Here is a 6,412-nt window from a genome sequence, read left to right as displayed (position 1 = left end):
ACATGTCATATATTTAAACACCAAATATCAATCAACAAAGTTTTCAAAACGTTAAATCAAATCCAGGATCCATGACATAACTCTGTCTCAACTGTGTGTGTGTACAATCATGCCGGTGCCTTGCCGCGGTCCTCTGAAGTACCTGAAACACATATCACATAACACGGTAAGCACGCATGCTTAGTGAGTTCCCCAAAATACCACGTACATAAAATTAGCCACTCGAGGCTATAGCTTTACGAGATCTTCCGGTCAATTGTGTCTCAGTGGGACCTTCCGGTCCCACAACTCTGGTAGACCTTCCGGTCCTAGCTATGATGACCTTCCGGTCCTATCTCTGTTGACCTTCCGGTCCAAACCCTGTTGACCTTCCGGTCCAAACCATGCAAACATATATGTATCACATAGAACATATATCACATAACACTTATAAACACATAAGGCCTTCCGGTCACACATAATTACCACTCCAGGTAAGGTATAGTGAGAAGACTCACCTGTCAACAATCGGATAGTCTCGAACTCGTCTCACCAGTCTAGCCTCCGCCTAACATACACAATAGATATCCCTATTTAATAACAACACTCACAAGGCCATACGAACCCTTCCTATGTACTCACAGAAGGGTAAAAGACCATTTTACCCCTCCATGGGTCTAAAAGTCCACTTGTTGACCAAACCCTAAAAGTCAACGAAAGGCAACAGTTTCGCGTACGCGGGGCATACAGCCTCGCCATGCATCGGGGGATCCTTGACCATACACTGGGCGTACCAGAATTACGCTCGACGTACGACCCAGTTTTGCTCTTTCCACTTATTTGGTCTTAACCCTTTAAGACCTTAGCTCCAATCCCAGATATGGACTTCCTACAGGCTCTTACTCCATAAAGTTTGAGACTTTAGGCCTTTGCATGGCTGAAGAAGTCTCAAACACTAAAACCCCCATTCTATGCACACAAAAGGGCTCATAACTCATGCATGGGGTGGTTATGAAGTCCAAGATCCCATTTTTATGATTTTACTCTACTAAGGACACTCTAAGGAGCAGGTATTAGGTCCTGGAGTTGAACAAACTCATAAAGTTCCAAACTTTGGGACCAAAACCCTAAAATGGTCCAAACATGCACATATCAAAAAGATGAGAAAACTTTGAGCTTTTTACCTCCAGCAGATGCTCCAACCTCAGAAAAGCTTAGACCCAAGGCTTGCACTCCAACTCTATCTTCTTCAAGGCACCTCCTTCACTCTAAGAATATCTCAAGGTTACTTCAAGCTCACAAATGGACTCTTAGCACAAGGGACGCGATTTAGGGTTTATGAGAGGGTTGGAGACTGGAAATGGTGGCCAGAAATAAGGCCATCATGTTCCTTATATAGGGCTCACCCCTCATTTAGGGTTTTCATCCTGAGCCTAGTACGCCCAGCATACCCTATGGTACGCCCAACGTACTGGGTGACCTCCGCGTCAAGAACACGCTCATAAGTATGCGTAGCGTACACTCCCGTACGCTCAGCGTACTCGATTATCACATAATCTTCTCAAGGACTAAATTGACAACTTAAGGAAAGAACAAGGGTCAAAGAGATATACCTGATCCCGGGATGTTACAATTCTCCCCCACTAACATTATACTTTGTCCTCGAAGTCATGCTCCGCAAACAGTCCCGGATACTGCTCCCGCATCTCTGACTCCGGCTCCCATGTCAAATCAGATCCCTTTCGATGTTGCCACTGTACTTGCACCAGGGGCACTTCCTTGTTTCTCAGGACCTTTACCTTTCGATCCAAAATCGCGATCGGCCTCTCAACGTAATTCAGGCTCGCATCCACCTGAATGTCCTCTAGTGGTACCACTGCCGTTTCATCGGCCACACACTTCCTCAGCTGGGACACGTGGAAGGTGTCATGGATCTGGCTCAACTCCGCAGGTAGCTCTAAACGATACGCTACCTTACCCACTCTAGCGGTCACCCTGAAAGTACCGATGTATCGGGGCCCCAACTTGCCCCTCTTCCTGAACTGAATCACCCCCTTCCACGGGGATACCTTCAGAAGAACTAAATCCCCAACCTGGAACTCAAGCTCGGATCGTCGCCTGTCCGCATAACTTTTCTGGTGACTCTGGGCCGTCAGTAACCTCTGTCTGACCTGCTGGATCTGCTCAGTCATCTTGAGCACTATCTCAGTACTACCCATCACTCACTGCCCCACCTCTCGCCAACAGATGGGGGTCCGACACCTCTTCCCATACATAAGCTCAAAAGGAGGCATACCGATACTGGAATGGTGGTTGTTGTTCTAAGAAAACTCAGCCAAGGGTAAGTATGTGTCCCAACTTCCACTGAAGTCCAAAACATATGCTCGAAGCATGTCCTCGAGCATCTGAATCGTCCGCTCACTCTGTCCGTCTGTCTGTGGGTGGTAGGCTGTACTGAAATGCAATCGCGTTCCCAACTCCTCATGGAACTTCTTCCAGAATCTGGAAGTAAAACGCACATCCCGATCGGACACTATAGATGTCGGCACTCCATGCCGAGCTACGACCTCTCTCACATATATCTCTGCCAGCCTCTCAGTAGAAGAGCTCTCACTGATAGCAAGAAAATGGGCGCTCTTCGTCAACCGGTCTACAATCACCCAAATTGCATTGACACTCCGCGCGGTCCTCGGCAACTTGGTGATGAAATCCATAGAAATTTGTTCCCACTTCCACTGGGGAACCTCCAGTGGCTGGAACATGCCATGAGGACGCTGGTGTTCGGCCTTAACCCGACGATAGGTCAAGCACCTCTCGACTACCCAAGCAATGTCTCTCTTCATACATGGCCACCAATAATCTCTTTTCAGGTCCAAGTACATCTTAGTGGCCCTGGGGTGGATCGAGAACCTCGATCTATGCACCTCCTCCATCAGTGTATGTCGATCTCCGCCCGTATAGGGCACCCAAATCCTCCCTCGAAAGGTCATAAGCCCTCGACTGTCCGTCACAAACTCGGACACCTGCCCAATCACCCGCTCCCTCTTACGGTTCTCTGGTCTCACGGCCTCCGCCTAGGCCTCTCGAATGATATCTAAGACTGGAGTCATCACTGTCATCCTCAAACACACGTCTCGGATTGGGGTACTCTCTGCTCTACGGATCAGGGCGTCGGCTACCACATTAGCCTTGCCCGGATGATACAGGATCTCGCAGTCGTAATCCTTCAGCACATCTAACCACCTTCTTCGTCTCATGTTAAGGTTGGGCTGATCCATAAGATACTTCAAACTTTTATGGTCCGTGTATATGGTACACCGAACCCCATACAGATAGTGACGCCAGATCTTGAGGGCAAACACCACCGCCCCCAGCTCTAGATCGTTGGTGGGATATCTAGTCTCATGAGGCTTCAACTGCCTCGATGCGTACGCTATCACGTGCCCTCTCTACATCAGCACCGCACCCATGCCTGAAATAGATGCATCACAATAAACTACAAAATCCTCCATTCCCTCCGGAAGGGCTAATACGGGAGCCTCGCATAATCTCTGGCGAAGGGTCTCAAATGAGGTCTGCTGCTCGGGACCCCAAGTAAACGCGACGCCCTTTCGGGTCAAACTGGTGAGAGGGACGACAATCTTGGAGAAATCCCTGATAAATCTCCGATAGTACCCGGCCAGCCCTAGATAACTCCTGATCTCATAGGGGGATCTCGGCACCTCCTAACTCATAACTGCCTCAATCTTGGCTGGATCGACCAAAATACCATTCTGATTAACGAGGTTTCCCAGAAACTGGACCTCTCGTAACCAGAAATCACACTTCGAGAACTTGGCATAGAGCTCTCCGATCTCAATACCCCCAAAATCTCTCTCAGATGCTCCTCATGCTGCTCTCTGGACCTCGAATACACCAAGATATCGTCGATGAACACAATCACCGAACGATCCAGCATGGGCCTACACACCCAGTTTATTAGATCCATGAATGCTGCTGGTGCATTGGTGAGCCCAAAAGGCCTCACCACGAACTCGTAATGCCCATAACGAGTCCTAAATGCTGTCTTCTGAATATCTTCCTCACGCACCCTCATCTGATGATACCCAGATCTCAAGTCAATCTTGGAAAACCAAGTCGCACCCTGCAACTGGTCGAACAGATCATCGATCCTCGGTAGTGGATAACGGTTCTTGACCGTCAGCTTGTTCAACTCCCGGTAATCAATGCACATCCGGTGTGAACCATCCTTTTTCTTGACAAAAAGGATCGGTGCTCCCCACAGCGAGCTACTCGGTCGGATGAATCTCTTCCCCAACAGCTCCTGAAGCTGCGAGAATAGCTCCTGCATCTTCGGTGGCGCAAGGCGATAGGGTGCCTTGGCGATAGGCGCCACCCCCGGAATCAAATCAATACGGAAATCCACCTGCCTCTCGGGAGGCACACCCGATAACTCCTTGGGGAAAAAATCCGGGAACTCACTCACGATCGGAACCTCAGCGATAGAACTCGGTGTCTCCGTAACAACCCGCGTATCCACCACATACGCCAGAAAACCCATGCAACCCTGCTGCAAACTCTGTCTCGCTCGGGCAACCGAGCAAAATGCTGGCCTAAATCGGGTACCCTCGCCGTACATCGTAAGCACTCCCCCACCTGGGTCTCGTATGGTCACCAACTGACGCTCACAGTCGATCACTGCTCCGAATTGGCTCAACCAGTCCATTCCCACGATGACACAGACATCACCCATAGCGATCGGAACCAGATCTATCGGAAACTCCACACAAAAAATCTCAAGTACACATCCTCGGATCACATCAGTAGCAAACACCGCCCGCTCATCGGCTATGGAAACTCTCAGAGGTCGACTCAACGCCTCTCGTCGGATGCTGATGTGACGACTAAACGCTAGTGATACGAAGGATCGACTCGCACCCGAGTCAAATAACACCAAGGCAGGTACAGAATTCACAAGAAAAGTACCTATGCATATGACATAATAAGCACAAATTAACTTGAATAAGATAATAAAGGAACACATACTGGCCACGACATCAGGTGCTACACGGACCTCCTCTGCCGTCAGCTGAAATGCTCTACCACGGGCTTTCGGTGCCTCGGCCTTCACCGGCCGACCATCAATAACGCGCAAGGCAGCAGGCGCAGATCCCTGTGCCGATCCCTGGACATGTTGTGTACATTCGGCCTTCCTATGGCCGGTCTGGTTGCAGTGAAAACAGACTGTGAACCCCTTGGGGAAATCCTTGGCTATGTGCCCCTCCTTGCCACACTTGTAGCAAGCGCCTGCTCGACAGGTCCCCTCATGACCCTTGCCGCACTTCCCACAAGTGCGGCCCTTCTGGCCTCCGGATCTCGAATCGGTGGGCTTTGCCTGCTTGGCTGCCAGCTGAGACTGTGCCGGCCGCCGATCCCTCCCCTGAGACTCCGCCTCCTCCCTGGCCTGAGTCTCCAGCTCAATCTCCCTCTTTCGGGCATTTGCCTGAAGCTCGGCAAATTTCCGGTAAGACGAGTTCGCCACGAACTCGCGGATGTCCCTCCTCAGGATACTCAGATAGCGGCTCATACGTTCCTGCTCGGTCGACACGTGCTCAGGGCAGAACATCGCCCTCTCATGAAACATCCTCATGATGACTGTCACTGATATGTCCTCTGCTTGAGGGACAGAAACTCCTGGGCCAACCGTTCCCTTTCCACCGGGGGAACATACTCGTCTCGGAACATAGCAGTAAACATCTCCCAAGCCACTGCAGTGTGCTCTGCAGGGGTGAAATGAGCTGTCACAAACTTCCACCAGTCCTTCGCTCCCAAGCGAAGCTGGTTCAACGCGAACCGTACTCTCAAGTGCTCCGGACAGGAACAAGTGTAGAAGCATCCCTCAATTTCAGAGATCCATCTCATCGCGACAATCAGATCCTGAGTCCCATCAAACTCTGGTGGCTTCGTGTTGCTGAACTCCCGGTACAGCAACGAGTCACCCCCCTGTGGCCTAGCAGCGGCGACAACTGCGGTGGCAGCAGCCGTAGCAGCCTCAATAATAGCAACATATCGCTCGTCAAATGTCTCAATCAACATGGTCTTGATAGACCCAAACATCTCCGGTATCTCAGCTCGAATGGCTGCGACTACCTCCTCGTGAATCATCCTACGAATCTCCTCGTCACCGATACCACTGCCTCCTGGGTTGTGTCGTGTTCCCACCATGATGTCTCTGAAACACAACACAAAATAATCAGAGACTCGCTCGAGTATACCCACACTCGATCACCCGACCCTACTGGTTCCTTAGCATCCAAAAGATTCTTACTTGGGCTGCTCACTAATCCGGTGTTTCCAGTAGTACGGGCCTAATACTACCTTCCACACCGCATTCGTATTCACCCCAAGTCCTCCTCCCTGGACCTCAGATCAC

The sequence above is a fragment of the Lactuca virosa genome, chromosome 3 (assembly GCF_052849685.1).
Source record: "Lactuca virosa cultivar CGN04683 chromosome 3, Lactuca_virosa_CGN04683_v6, whole genome shotgun sequence".
NCBI lineage: Eukaryota > Viridiplantae > Streptophyta > Magnoliopsida > Asterales > Asteraceae > Lactuca > Lactuca virosa.
This window is presented reverse-complemented; position numbering follows the sequence as displayed.